Source organism: Ahaetulla prasina, chromosome 9, assembly GCF_028640845.1.
Source record: "Ahaetulla prasina isolate Xishuangbanna chromosome 9, ASM2864084v1, whole genome shotgun sequence".
Taxonomy (NCBI): Eukaryota; Metazoa; Chordata; class Lepidosauria; order Squamata; family Colubridae; genus Ahaetulla; species Ahaetulla prasina.
Window position 1 is genome coordinate 19,359,135 of NC_080547.1, and position 16,154 is coordinate 19,375,288.

At 45.4% G+C, this 16,154-nt stretch overlaps 1 protein-coding gene across 1 annotated transcript in view; it reads right to left on the reverse strand.

The window, feature by feature from the left end:
- Window positions 1-13,481, reverse strand: part of PRDM10 (PR/SET domain 10) — a 60,579-nt gene extending 47,098 nt beyond the window's left edge. Inside the window, exon 1 of the mRNA XM_058194369.1 lies at window positions 13,334-13,481. The gene's annotated coding sequence lies outside the window, so the exon portion shown is untranslated. The remainder of the gene's footprint in view (window positions 1-13,333) is intronic.
- Between the last annotated feature and the right edge of the window lie 2,673 nt (window positions 13,482-16,154).

Below are 16,154 nucleotides of genomic sequence, written 5' to 3' on the forward strand. Positions count from 1 at the left end.
CCAAGAGATGATTGGCCCCTCCCATAAGGCTTAAAATAGACCAGCAACGGCATCTGGGCTTTGCCGGAAAACAACATTGGTAGCTTCGTTTTCTTGCATTTATTTTTCTATCGGTGTGTTCTGAACATTTGCCAAGAAAGGCCTTTGGCAGTTTGCCTAATTGGATCAAGGTTGGTGATAGGGCTGAGGAATTTGTATTGGGAGGAATTTGATTTAATTTAGTTGAACTACGCTGGGAATGAAGCAATTCTCAGCTGTTCGAATAAAGTTTGTTTGTTTTTTCACTGACTGAGTTTCCTACTACCTATTTGGGCCTGGGTCACAACATCAGACTCATGCTGGAGCCCATCCTTAGGAAAGCTCACTTTAGCAGTTTTAGAGAGATTGGATCCTGCAACATTATCCTGGGACACGTATACTCGCCTTCATTTGTTGAAGAACCTCATCACATGCATAGACACAAATATAAATCAAGCTCCTTGAATTAATACAGGAAAAGTAACCTCTTTTTTTTAATTGATACTATTGAGATCAATAGAAGACCATAACTGGGCTCATTCCTTTTGCTGGAAAGTTATCTTGCTAATTTAAGATTTGAACTCTAAATCAATATTGACCAGATTCGAACATCACGCTAAGTAATAATGCCTGCTTGGTACTGTAATGGTTTACAATATTACTCTGTGTGAATATGGACTGTAATGAATTGAACCCATACTGCATACACATGTATAATCGCTTTCAACAGATATTTGTACCTTATAGGTAGTCAGTCAATCAATTAGTCAGAACAAGGATGGAAGGGACCTTGGAGGTCTTCTAGTCCAGCCCCCTGCTCAAGCAGGAGACCATGTACCATTTCAGACAAGTGATTGTCCAGTGGCTTCTTAAAAACCACCAGTGGTGAAGCACCCACAACTTTTGAAGGCAAGCTGTTCCACTGATTGTTCTCCCTGTTAGGAAATTTCTCCATAGTTCCAGTTTGGTTATCTAGATTAGTTTCCACCCATTGTTTCTTGTCTTGCCTTCTGGTGCTTTGGAAAATAAATTGACCCCCTCTTCTTTATGGCAGCCCTTCAAATATTGAAACACTGCTATCATGTCACCCCTGGTCCTTCTTTTCTCTAGACTAGACATTCCCAGTTCCTGCATCCATTCTTCATGTGTTTTATTTAATCTCCAGGCCTTTAATCATCTTAGTTGCCCTTCTCTGCACTTTTTCCAAAGTCTCAACATCTTTTTTGTAATGCGGTGACCAAAACTGGATGCAGTATTCCAGGCGCGGTCTTACTAAGGTTTTATAGAGCGCTACTGATACGTCACATGATTTCGATTCTATGCCTCAGTTTATACAACCAAGGGTCAAGGAAGGACGTTATAGGTTTTCACGAGAAACGGCAAGACACAAAGAGAGAAATGATTAGAGATTTTGCAAACGGATGCTCCCCAACCCTGTTTTCACCATGTCACTTGGTCCCTTCAAAACAGCAGCCTTATGAAGCCAAATTTTGGAGAGGAGAAACGTCGACGATGATCAGGACAGATTAAGCGACAAAACTTGTTTTATAAGATGTTGAAGCATCAATGTTTCACTGAACTACGGCATTTGCTGTGGTTTCTGGAAAAAAAAACAATGCAGAATATATCTGCTCCCTCCCGAGATGGCAGAAACAGGAATGCAGCATCTTTTCAAGACCGTGAGTGCCTCTTTCCTCTTTCATAATCCTAGAGTGTGCCTGACAGCTACCACTGGCAGAACGTAGCGTACCTGCAGCAGTATGCTAGTGTCAGTTGGTGTTATGTCAGAAGAAGCGCATGGAAGCTGCAATGTGAGGCCATTAGTCAATTCCTCGGATCGCCGCAGGATCCTCCAGGCGAGCTCAAGGTAGCTGTGTGGGTGTGAGGAGAGCAAGACAGCTTGAAAATATAACTATGCCATCAAGAAGGGCTAAAAAGGCAAGCGAACTGGCGGATATGAATGCTTCACGTCCACGCTGTGGAGAGGAAAGCAACTCACACCTGACAGAAGGCAACATAAATAACCCTCTGTGACACCAGAGAAAGCACACTTTCTCTGCCTTGTGTGGAGAAGCATCTGTTCCAAACTCAATGCCGTGATGCCCTTGAAGCTTTATCCTGCATTGTTTAGAGGAATCCTTCCTACAAGGAGGCTGGCATTTGGACTTAACAATATGATGAGGTTGAAGGGTGGTAAGACTTTGGGATTTAGAGTAGCATTGTTGTGACCCAGGCCCACGTAGGTAGTAGTAGACGCAATCAGTTCAAAAACAAACGTTTTATTAGAACAGCTGGGAATTAACTCATTCTCAGCGTAGTCCAAACTAAATCAAAACAAATTCTTCATAACACTATTCTTCAGTCTTATCACTAACCTTGGTCTAATTAGGCAAACTGCCAAAGGCTTTTCTTGGCAAAAGCGGAAGACGCCGACAAGAAATAAATGCAGCAAGACAAGGCTATCAATGTTGTTTTCCAGCAAAGAGCCCAAATGCTGTTCCTGGTGTTTTAAGCCTTATGGGAGGGGCCAATCATCTCTTGGCCCTACTCCCGAGTCGTCCTCTTTGCTTTACCTGCTCTTGCCTTTGGCAGCTCTTCTCATGCGTACATTAGGAACAGGCTCCTCCTGTTCCTCTGCCCCACTACTGTCAGCCTCTGGAGGCTCCGGAGTCCGCACATCGCTCCCAGATGGCCCTGGTCCCACCTCTGCCTCCGACTCAGAGTCCTCATCCGGGCCTTCCCCAGCCTCCAGGACTGGCGCATGTTCTTCCTCAGCCTCATCGCTGTCCGATTCTGTTGCCAGCTCTGCAGGCTGCTGGCAGACCACAACAAGAATAGAGCTAGAAGGGACCTTGCAGGTCTTCTAGTCCAGCTCCCTACTCAAGCCGGAGAGCCTATACACGTGATGGTGAACACGTGCCAGAGGTGGCACACGGAGCCCTCTCTGTGGGCATGCACACCGGCCACCTGGTCTTTGGTTTTCCAGTGTGCACATGCACGCCAGAGTGCCAGAAACCCCGAAGACTAGCTGGCTAGTGTGCAAGACCAACTGGAAATCCAAAGACCAGATAGCCGGTGCACAGCTGGTTTTCAGGTTTCTGGCATATGGCCAGGGATGAAATCCAGCAAGTGCTGACAGGTTCTGGAGAACCAGTAGCAGAAATTTTGAGCAGTTCGGAGAACCGGCAAATTCCACTTCTGGCTGGCCCCAAAATGGAGATTTTGCAGTATCTTTCCCCCACCATGCCCACCAAGCCACGCCCACCAAGCCACACCCACCAAGCCACGCCCATAGAACCGGTAGTAAAAAAATTTGGATTTCACCACTGTGTACGGCCCATGCGAAGACCAGGTGGCCAGTCATGCATGCGCACATTTCGATTTGGGCATGCGGTATGGAAAAGGTTTGCCACCATACCATCTCAGATAAATGATTGTCCAGTCTGTTCTTAAAAACCTTCTGTGATGGAGCACCCATGATTTCTGGAGGCAAGCTGTTCCAGTGGTTAATTGTCCTCACTGTTAAGAAGTTTTTCTTTAATTCCAGGTTGCTTCTCTCTTTGATTAGTTTCCAACCATTCTTTCTTTTCCTGCCCTCTGCTGCTTTGGAGAATTGGACCCCCTCTTTTTTGTGGCAGCCCTTCAAATGCTGGAATACTGCTATCATGTCACCCCAATTCTTCTTTTCTTTCGGCTAGCCAAACCCCAATCCTGCAGCCATTCTTCGTATGTTTTAGTCTCCAGGCCTTTGATCCTCTTAAATTGAATTTGGGACACCTGTCAAAGGTGAAACACCGCAAGGTTTTGAATGCCACGCCGACGTAATTTTATGCCCGATCCTCACTTTTATGACCTTCACAGGTCGGTAAAGAGAAGGAAAGCTGAAGTAAAATCATAAGCACCGTCGCCGTTTCACTTAGCGACCCATTTGCTTGATGAACAAGCTAAAAAAAAAGTCGCTAAAAAAAGTACCTAGAGCACTTTTAGAGCAAACAGAGTAACACATGTGGGGTAGAATAAGCAACAGAAGACTGGATTGATCGGTTTTGCAAAAAATACTATGACTTGGACTATCTCCACTTGCCCTGTTAAGTAAAACCATTTCTTTTTCTTAATAAGTTTACAATACTCAAAGCACCAGCTCCACATGTGGTTAGCAACCACATCACGAGATAGTTGGTCGTCCGTCGGAACGCAGGGGTGCCAAAGAGCAGCGACAAAGATTACGGCTCCCCATAGCAAATGACTATTTTAATTTTATTTTCTTCTGCTGAGACTAGAATATTTTCTCTCCCCGGGAGCGATCAGATGCAACAACAGCATATTTTATTATAGGATGATTTTCATAGGTGGAATTACATTGTGGGTTATCGTTCAGTCTTTCAGCCGAAAGTGGTTAATTGGGTTTAGAGGCGGCTGTACAAATGGCTTACAAGAGGTACATCCCACGTTTTATTTAATTATTGTGTTATGTATGGGAGAGCTTTCGGCAAGATGATGTCTCATAGCAGCAGAAGGGCTGAAAACTCTTGCTGGCGGGTTTTAAAACCTCACTGCCTGCTGGCTCATGCCGGCCCACTTCTTCTCTACATTCTCATTCATTCATTCATTAAGCTTATATGGTTCAAGGAATTCCAGGGTTGTTGCTTAAGGCTGCTATCAGCCCTGAAGCTGGCCTGACTGAGGCAGTTTTGAGACTTCAGCACTGGCACCCTGGAGAAGAGGGATAGGGAGGGAGGGAATAAAGATAGTTGGGGTGTTTGTAGCCAAAACAAAATACTTTCTCTTGGGAACCAAGGTCATTCTTGCAGGTGCTCGGAAGGAGGGGACCGAAGTCATCTAGCAACTGGACAGTATCCTAATTAGACTATGTGACTGATCGTTTTGAGAAAGTGAAGAACTTTTACTTTTAATTAGGTGAAAACTGCGGGAATAATCAGAGTCGGTTTTCACCAGCCTGTGCCAATGTGACATATCCAATAAATTTATTCTTTTGAGGACCCTACCTGCCTCAGAGTTTTGTTTCCTGCGGGTATGTTACTTGGAACCCTGACAGCTGCATGTAATACAGGACACCCTCGACTTACAACAGGTTCATTTAGCAACCGTTCAAAGTTACAACGGCGCTGCACAAAGTGAGTTATGACAATTTTTCACACTTACGACGGTTGTAGCATCCCCACGGTCACGTTATTTACATTCGGATGCTTGACAACTGATGCTCACATTTATGATGGTTGGAGTGTCCCCTTTTGCGACCTTCTGTCAAGCTAAACCAGATTTACTTAACAACTGCATTGTTGATTGAACAACTGCAGTGATTCACTTAACAACTGTGGCAAGAAAAGTCATAAAATGGGGCAAAACGTACTTAACAAGTTTGCTTAATAACGTAAGTTTTGGGCTCAGTTATGGTTGTATGTTGAGGACTACCTGTAGTCGGTACAGTTGGTCCTCAATTTACAACCACAACTGAGCCCAAAATTTCTGTCACTAAGCGAGGCTAAGCAAGTCACACCCAATTTTAGGACTTCTTTAGCCACGGTTCTTAAGCAAATTACTGCTAAACGAATCAATCTGACTTCCCTATTGCCAGCTTGTCAGAAACCACTTTGGAAGATTGCAAATAGCAATCACATGACTCCAGAATGCTCCAACTGTTGTCAATGCACACCAAATTTCGATCACATGACCACGGGGATGCTGGAACAGTCATAAGTGCAAGAATTGGTTGTAAATTGCTTTTTAGCGCCTTTGTAACTTTGAAGGGTCACAAAATGCATTGTTGCAAGTCAAGGACCATCTGTGTATGACCATAGGCTTTATAATGTAATTAATTGTACACAAAGAGGAAGAAAAGTGTGCCATAATAAAAGCATGGTGGCAGATAGATAATTGTTGTGACCCAGCCCCAAGTAGGTAGTAGGAAACTCAGTCAGTGTAAAAACAAACAAACTTTATTAGAACAGCTGAGAATTACTTCATTCTCAGCGTTGCCCAACTAAATTAAAGCAAATTCCTCCCAACACCATTCCTCAGTCCTATCATCAACCTTGATCCAATTAGGCAAACTGCCAAAGGCCTTTCTTGGCAAAAGTTCAGAAGACACCAATATGAAACAAATGCAACAAACAAAGCTATCAATGTTGTTTTCCGGCAAAGAGCCCAAATGCCGTTGCTGGTCTTTTAAGCCTTATGGGAGGGGCCAATCATCCCTTGGCGCTACTTCCGAGTCGTCCTCTTTGCTTGAGCTGCTCTTGCCTTCTGGCAGCTCTTCTCATGCGTGCATTAGGAATAAGCTCCTCCTGTTCCTCTGCCTCACTACTGTCAGCCTCTGGGCTCTGGAGTCTGCACATCATTCCCCGATGGCCCTGGCCCCACCTCTGCTTCTGACGCAGAATCTTCATCTGGGCCTTCCCCAACCTCCAGGACTGGCGCACGTTCTTCCTCAGCCTCATCGCTGTCTGACTCCATTGCCAGCTTTGCAAGCTGCTGGCTTGCATAACACTAATCAGTAGAAATAGACATTTTCTGCCTGTAGAAATATATATAAACCATGGATAGTGGAGATCAACCTTGTGTGTGTGTATGTTTAAATACACTGCTATGCAAAAGGCTTGGGTTGTCCTCTCACTAAATCCTCATCCTCGTGATATACGCTAGGCTTCTGCAAATGTTGGTATTTGTAATCTGCAGAGAGCCGTGGAGGAATGAAATGCGTTCAGGAAAAAAAGAGATGCGCTAAAACATTACAGTCTTTGGCTTCAACATTATTGCAGACTTGTTCGAAACGCGGCCACAAAGAGCAACTGCTGGATCAGTCTGGAAACGTTAGGAAATGCAGCGATGACACAGCTCCCTCCCAGAGGGTTTCTATTTTAAATTTAGCTATTATATTCAGCATCTCACGAGGTGCCTCTGATCACGATGGTATTTTTTTTGTTTTTTGTTTTTAGTTCGGCACTAAAATTTTGCAAAATCATTTGGGAGGGAGGGATCCAAAATATTTTCACGGACCTACTGAACCCTGAAGCTGACCTGACTAAAGCGATTTTTGACAGCTTCAGTGTTGCCACACTGCAGCTGGGGGACAGGGAGAGGAGATTATAGATAGCTGGGATCTTGTAGCCAAAACAAAATACTTTCTCTTGGGAACCAAGGACATTCTCACACCTGGTCGGGGGAAGGCGGAGTGATGTCATCCGGCAACCAGACAGCGCCGTCATTGGACCATGTGACTGTTTTGAGAAAGTGACAAACTTTTACTTTCAATTCGGTGAAAACCAACCACAAACGTGGCAAGGAAAGTCGTAAAATAGAGCAAAACTCACTTAACAAATTTCTCACTCAGCAACCTAAATTCTGGGCTCAATTGTGGTCATGTCACGGACTACCTGCAATCAAATGTAGAGTCATTGTTCTGAGGTTCTGTCAAAACGAACCATGAAAAAAAGCCCACTATTTTATGTCACCAACATGAAATAACTGCCAGTTATAAAACAAGCTACTCAGCCATTCAAAACACACTCAAACACACACAAACCACTCTCTTCTAAGCCACTAAAGTGATACATGATTAGGTTATGTTCTGTTCAATTGCACTACTTACTACGTTCGTAAAGCCTTAATTAGTTTCAGGCGAGTTCATGATTGTGAAAGGCTCCACACTGCTCAGGTTATTAGAATTTCTAGAACTGGCAATAATGAAAAATGAAATTTATCTCTTAAGAGTCAAACGCTTTCAATTACTCCAGAATTAATTTGGTTGGCTAACTATCTTATTTGCACAGGCTTTGCCAAGGAAGAAGAAAAAGAAAGGTAAATATTATTAGAAAGGCAGATTTTAAATCTACTCTTTGTCGATCTTGGCACGTTTGTTCCATTCATGGAATAGGGTCTGCTTGCCAGAGATGATGCTACCTGTCACATAGTTTCTGTTACCTTGGAACAAAATGTTGGTTTGATTAGCTGAGTGACACTTGATACATCCCAACCCACAGAAAAGGTGGGTGGTATGAGCAAACAGCTTTTGTCGCTTCCATCTGTGGCAAAATGGATTATTTGATAAATGAATTTATTATAATCAGTATTAAGGGAAGACCCCCTATCCTAGAAGAATGAAATACTTTGAGAAATATTAAGAAGACAGACTATTATATTTCCCTGGGTGAGAAATGGAAAAACATGCTCTTGGAAAGCAGCCCCCACCTTCCTTAATAGCCTCCAGCAGATATTGTGTACCCATTAAGAAAGACTGGGCCATCCTATCTACAAAAGACCTTCAGCTCCAGGAAGATGGGATTAAGACATGACCCTTCAGGACATAATAGGATTAACCCATCTAGCAGCAGAGCTCAGTACACTGCACAATCTCCAAAGGACATTGTATCAGACCAAACTTCAATCAAACCTGGGAGCTCAGACGACCTACAGAACCGGCTATGACCCCTACAACAGCCAATAGAATACATGTTCTTGCACAGGAATAGGAAGCTCAAGTGCAAAACCCAAGAGAAGGTATAAATAGCACCCCCCTCTCTCAACTCCATGTGGTCAGCTGCCCGTGGTCCTGCTTCATCATTAAACCGTCTTTCCACTCAGCCTCCATGTTTCCAGTGTCTTTCTCCCAGCTTGGAACTGAACCAGATGGATATTTCTTCCCACAGTACGATTTCAGATTTGGCTATTTTGAGAGGTTTTTTTTCCTACGTTTTGCGGTTCTCTAAGTTAGGCTAAAGTGGCTCTACTCTTTACTGAGTTGGTAGTTTCCATCAATTGTGTTAAGGGGAGTAGAACTCAGCTCAATGGCGGCTCACTTGAGGTGTACCCCAAGGCATAATCTCCTTCCTCCTACCCTACCCTACATCATTAAAGGACAGTTGTTGGCTAATGATAGTTAGCCTTCGACTTAACGACCGTAACAGAGCCTGACCATCAATTGTAAATCATGACGGTTGTGTAAAGTATTACCCTTTTTTTTTGCGGCAATCTTTAAACAAACCAATGGTTTGCTATAGAAGCAGTTCTGCCTGAAATCTGGTTTGCTACAAAACTGTTATAAAACATGGTTGTGCAACCACATGATGCTGCAGACATAAATGCAGCCATATTGCTTAGCATCTGAAATTTAGGGTGGTGTGGGGTGGCGTGGGGGCTGCGGGAACTCCAAATGCAGTCTGTACTTAGCCCCAAGGTAGCTCCTTCATTTCCTTAACGACTGGTTGTTAAGTTGAAGTTCACCTGTACACAATTTTTTACATCCAGCTGTAGATGTCATGAAAACACGGATACCTTGAGAGGAAGCAGTTAGGATCTGGATGGCAGAAATCAGTCTGAAGCTGAACCCAAGCAAGATGCCAGTTAACTCCGGACAGGACTGCATTCCCTGTGAAGCAGGTCTGTCAATTTGAGTGACATCTTGGATTCACTGCTAGCCAGCGGTGAAATCCTCCGAGTTTGCCACTGGTTCACTGTGGCACATGCGCAGTGCACGCCACTCTGCAAGTGTATGCGTAATGCACATCAAGTACAAGATGTGCGTGTGCACATGCACAGTGCACATCAAACGCACACTTCACGTGGAAAAAGGAGGTTTAAGAAGGTAAGTAGAAAAGCGAGGGAGGGGGAACCGCTATGATTTAGATTCGCTAGAAAGCAGGATTTCCTTCTTTCTAGCGAATATAAATTGCACGGCACAGCTTATCATCAGAAATACCAGTATGGACAAACCGGTAGAATTTTTATTACTGTTACATAGCTTTTATTACTATCGGTTCACCCAAACAGGTGCAAAACAGTAGCATTTCACCCCTGTTGCTATCCCTTGATAAGTAGACGGAGGCTGGACCAGAGAACCTTCATTCAACTTTGGCTGATGTGCTTCCTGTAGCCCTACCTGGAATGGGAGACCCTGGCAAGCCCATGTTTATGGCCAAGTGATTCAACTCCAGGTAGTCCCCGATTTACAAGTTCATTTAATGACTGTCCGAAGTTATGACGACACTGAAAAGTCACGGTCATACTTATGACCGTTCCCTGTGGTCACATGATCAAAATTCAGACTCTTGGCCACTGGCTCCTATTTATGACAGTTCCAGGGTCATGTGATCGCCTTTTCAAAAGGGAAAGCTAGATTCACATAACACATAATAAGTTGTTACCAATTTAACAACTTCAGTGTTTTATTTAGCAACTGGGGGAAGAATGTTCGCAAAATGGGGGAGGGGGGACTTAACTCGCTGAGCAACATAAATTTTGGGCTCCATGAAGGTCGTAAGTCGAGGACAACCTGTACTGTAGTGCAGGCTGCAAAGAATTGCCTTTGAAAACCTCTGGGAACTGTAATTGGGATAAAACATAATAGCTCGTCTGCTGGAGAATAAGAGGTTGTCATAGCTACGTAACTCTGTGCTAGAAACCGTGATGGCTTTCTGAATGCAACTCCAAGAGCCTAACCTATAGTGTCGTATCTGGCAAAGATTCCTCAGGACAACCTTCCCCATGTATCCAGGGGTAGGTTTGCTGGCAAAATTTCTTAATGACCCTTCCTCACCAATGCCAAGAAGTTAAGAGGGCAGGGGCTTTTGTGCAAGATGCTGTTGTGGGCTTTCCTCCAGCTCACATCAGCTCCCTCCCCCCCCAGCTTTCTACGACCTTTCAGAAGCTAATAAAATAATTTTTTGCAGAACATTTGGGAGATGTTGGAGGACTATCAATGGCAGCACATTATTATTGCATCGTTGTCTTCGTTTCGATAGTTTTAATCGTTAGCACATTGCTAACAATCTTATGCAAATTACAGCAATACATAAAATACATAAGCCACAAAGGAAACTGCTATATAGTGCTTCCCACTTGGGCATGGACGGGCAGTATTTGGTCTATCCTCTTTAACACCAAGAAGGTGTCAGATTATGAAATGGGTGCTTTTTTTTTCCTTTAATGTAAGTTCCCTTGATTTTTATAGCACTGTAGTGAAAAGGCAAGATATTTATTTATTTTAGGAAGTTTATATCGCCTATTCGCACATGGGGTGACTCAATATATAAAATATAAAAACCTCATATGTGTGTGTGTGTGTGTGTGTGTGTGTGTGTGTGTGCGCGCAAGTCTTGGCATATTCGGGTCTTTTCCCATGGAAGGTTGAGAGTATCTTGGTGACGTTTTGACGTTTCGATACTCTCAACCTTACACGGGAAAATACCCAAATACACTAAGACTTGCATACCTATACCCATGAAAATCTACGAAAACAAACAAATATATACATACATACATACATATATACATACATACATATATATATATATATATATATATTCTGAGGTTTTCGCAGGTGTTTGTATGTAGGTCTTTGGTTATAGCACGAAGCTGAAGCCTGAAGATGACGAATGAGGCTTCGTCGAAACGTCGCCAAGACACTTCCAATTTTACGTGGGAGAAAACCCGAATAACCAAAGACTTATATATATATGGTCTATATATGGTCTTCGTCCCAGAAGCACGAAGCTGAAGCCTGAAGATGACGAATGAGACTTCGTCGAAACGTCGCCAAGACACTTCCAATTTTACGCGGGAGAAAACCTGAACAACCAAAGACCTACATACAAACACCCGTGAAAACCTCAGAAAACAAATATATATAAATAAATAACCCAATTAGGACATAAAAAACATTTGTTGATCAAATTTTAACATTAACCCATAAGTTAACAAAAAAATGCAAAGAGCTTTTAATTTTCTAACCGCAACTCTACTGGATTTCCAATACCGTCCAACTTGGCCATTGGGAATCACGCGGGTGGAAAGACACAGCGATGCACAATGACACAACCGCACAATCCATCATTATAGGCCGGAGGAGCAGCACGTTCAGCTTTTCAAGCTCCCTGCAACTGGGGCATCTTATTACAGGTAGTCCATGACTTACGACCGAGCCCCAAATGTACGTCGCTAAGTGAGAAATCGGTTAAGCACCTTTTGCCCCCCATTTTCCAGGCCGCATTTTGTTAACTGGCAATCCTTCAATTAGTCACATGCTTGTTAAGTGAATCTGGTTCACATCAGAAGGTTGCAAAAGGGGATCATACAAACCCTAATTCCCCCCCCCCCAGCCCCACGACACTGCAACGGTCATAAATGCGAGTCAGTTGTTCAGGGAAGGGCAATATGCCGACTCTGTAAAACTGCTTAGCGAGGGCTCTAAAAGCACTGCGAAGCGGTATATAAGTCTAAAGTGTTATTGCTACCTGAATATCAATCGCGTGGCCACGGTCACAAGTGTGAGGAACGGTCACAAGTGTGAAAAACTGTAATCAGTCCCCCCCTTTTTTTCCCCAGCACCGTTTTGTAACTTTGGAGGGTCCGTAGGCGGGCTGTTGTAAGTCGAGGACTACCTGCACTAGGCAAGCCACGCGTGCACTCAACTCATGGCCCCTTCTGCAAAGAAACACGGGTCTCCCACTTGAACCCCGCGCCCAATCCTTTTGCACGGGGAAGGAACGGCGCCTAATGCCCGGGTCTTGTCCAAAACCCTTAACCCGGCCGTTTGCAAAGCGCTCCTTGCCATCCCAGGGCTTGACCTGCCAATGCCCGCATTAGCACGTGGGAACGCAACCCGGGCGCTCACGCGCACGCGCAGCGCGACCCGGGCCAGCGAACCCAGAGGGCGCTCGGGACTTTCCCCCCCCCCCCGCCCGCCGCCGCGCTCGCCCCACCAGCCAGCCAATCAAAAGGAGACGCCGCGAGGAGTCCCGAGAGCCCGAGTCCAAAACGGTCACTCCCGGCCGCCCCAACCACTCGGGCCCACGGGAGTGAGGGGGGGAGAACGCAGGCCGACGCGGGTCGCGACGTTGCCGAAGGGGAAGGGAAACCGACAGCCGCTCTGAGGGGGAAAGTTGCAGGCCGGAAAAGAGGAAGAGTAGCCCTCGACGAGGGAAAGGCCCACAGCGCTGGGGAGGGGGCATTAAAATGGCTTCAACAACCCCCCCCCAGTCCAGTGAGGTGCCGGGGTCCGGACTATACCAAGCAGGGAGGGGGGAGGGCCAGCTGGGGCAGCTCTTTCTCCCCCCCCGTCTGGGGCGGATGGGGTATCCCGATTAGGGCAGGGAGGGGGAAGCGGACTGTACCTCTCCGGCAGGGAGGGGGGGGTATGGCAGCGCCCTACACCTCTTTCCCCACCCGCGGGAGCAAACGGTTTGTCCCGATCCCGGCGCCATCTTGGGTGCGACTAAAACAACAACCCCTAAAAACCCTTCATGGGGCCTTGCCGAAACCCTCAGCCAAACTCATTCTCCGGGACGGTCCATCGTTTTACCTGAAGGGGTTCGGTGACGGTTTCGAGTCCAGACCGGTTCCTAGGGCCTCACCACAGACCATCCCCGCCCACCTGTCCTCACCTCACAATGGTAGCTGCAGAACGGGGGGGGAGGGGGGAAAAGAAAGACCGCCCATGAGTCATTAGAATAATCTGCTTAGCAACAGCTACCAAAGTCATGAGATGATTGGTCGACACTCCAAGCTTGTCTAAAGGAAAGATTCCAAAAATATTTCCATGCAAGCCACATTAACAGCGTTGAGCGGAAACTTTAGAGGGGGGAAAAAAAATAGGGGGTGGAGGGAAGGCACACGCCTTAGATTTGGGCCTCCGTGGCTTGAGAACCAAACCCGACCAATCGCAGCACAGCTTTCATCCCGTCGCCGCATTGCATTGGCGCCATCCACCAATCCCGAGCGTCCTCTCGTCCTGGCAGGCTGAATAAACGTGAAACAAACTAGCGACCCCTGTCGGCAAAAACGACTGTCGGGACGAGCGCTTCGACTTGATGTCCGCTAGACGTAATTGGACTACAGCTCCCAGCATGCCTAGCGCGGATGCCTCCACCGCAACGTCTCTATTGGGTGGGGCGACCCCGAGCTGGGCTGCAAAACTTCAGAGTGCCGCTAGGTGGCTGTAAAGAGAACTGAAATTCGCTCTTTGGCGTCCTCTGTTGCTCGGCCGGATTTTATTTCCATCGTTGGGGGAAGAGGCTAGTCCACATGCATGCTTTAATCCCCATTCCATTTCCTGCAGTTATTCAAGCGCACCACCAGATAAGAATGCTCTCTGAGCTTGGCTGTTTTCTTGCAGACGTTTCGTTACAGTAACAGAGTTGAAAGGGACCTTGGAGGTCATCTAGTCCAACCCCCTGCTCAGGCAGGAGACCTATACTAGGGATTCCAACAGTGGTGGGTTTCAAAAAGTTTTTAACTACCGGTTCTGTGGGTGTGGTTTGGTGGGTGTGGCATGGCTTGGTGGGCGTGGCAGGGGAAGGAAACTGTAAAATCTCCATTCCTACCCCACTCCAGAATAGAATAGAATAGAATAGAATTTTATTGGCCAAGTGTGATTGGACACACAAGGAATTTGTCTTGGTGCATATGCTCTCAGTGTACATAAAAGAAAAGATACGTTCATTAAGGTACAACATTTACAACACAATTGATGGTCAATATATCAATATAAATCATAAGGATTGCCAGCAACAAGTTATAGTCATACAGTCATAAGTGGAAAGAGATTGGTGATGGGAACTATGAAACGATTAATAGTAGTGCAGATTCAGTAAATAGTCTGACAGTGTTGAGGGAATTATTTGTTTAGCAGAGTGATGGCCTTTGGGGAAAAAACTGTTCTTGTGTCTAGTTGTTCTGGTGTGCAGTGCTCTATAGCATCGTTTTGAGGGTAGGAGTTGAAACAGTTTATGTCCAGGATGTGAGGGATCTGCAAATATTTTCACGGCCCTCTTCTTGATTCGTGCAGTATACAGGTCCTCAATGGAAGGCAGGTTGGTAGCAATTATTTTTTCTGCAGTTCTAATTATCCTCTGAAGTCTGTGTTTTTCTTGTTGGGTTGCAGAACCGAACCAGACAGTTATAGAGGTGCAAATGACAGACTCAATAATTCCTCTGTAGAACTGGATCAGCAGCTCCTTGGGCAGTTCAGCAGCTCCTTGGGCAGGGGAAGGTTACTGCAAAATCTCCATTCCCACCCCACTCCAGGGGAAGGTTACTGCAAAATCTCCATTCCCACCCCACTCCAGGGGAAGGATACTGCAAAATCTCCATTCCCACCCCACTCCAGGGAAAGAAAACTGCAAAATCTCCATTCCCACCCCACTCCAGGGGAAGGTTACTGCAAAAATCCCCGTTTCCTCCTGATCAACTGGGACTTGGGAGGCAGAGAATAGAGGGAAGCGGGGCCGGTCAGAAATTTTACTACCGGTTCTTTGAACTACTCAAAATTTCCGCTACCGGTTCTTCAGAACTGGTCAGAATCTACTGAAACCCACCTCTGGATTCGAACCACCAAATCGCCAACCTTTCTGATCGACAAGCTCAGCTTCTTAGCCACTGAACTACCTAGCCAGGCTAGGTGTTATTATTATTATTATTGATTATTCCAATTAGGTAACATCATCGGTGCTAAATGTCAATGGAGATTCCCAGTCATCCAGGTCATGGTTGTCCCAAAGGTGCTTTTTTTTCCGAGAGGCAACTGGACTTTCTGGTTGTTTTTTTCTTTGAAGACCTTTCACTTTTCATCCAAGAAGCTTCTTCAGCTCTGACTGGATGGTAGGGAATGAAGGATTTATATTCCTTGCAGACAGCTGGTCATCTGCATCCTTTTAGAGGGTCGTTGAAGCACTTGGAGGTTCATCTGTGTCCTCAGGATTACCTGAGCAGTGCTCCTGGTTCCTTTTTTAAATTCATTCTTCTGCCTGCCAGAGTATGGAATTCCCAAAGGTGTTTTTTTCAAGAGGCAGCTGGACTTCCTGGTTTTTCTTTGAACACGTTTCATTCCCCACCGTCCAGTCAGAGCTGAAGAAGCTTCTTGGATGATAAGCGAAACGCCTTCAAAGAAAAACCAGAAAGTCCAGTTGCCTTATTGGAAGAAATGTCCATCTGGGTTCAGTTCTAAGTGGGAAGAAAGACACTGGAAACATGGAGACTGCTTGAAAAGATGGTTTAATGGTGGACAGGAATCACATGGTTTTGAAGTCCTGGGCAAAAAAGCCCATGGGTGAGAGATTTATACCCTCTGTTGGGCTTTGAATTTGAGCTTGTATTCTGATTGGTTGTCAGACTCCCTTGGGACC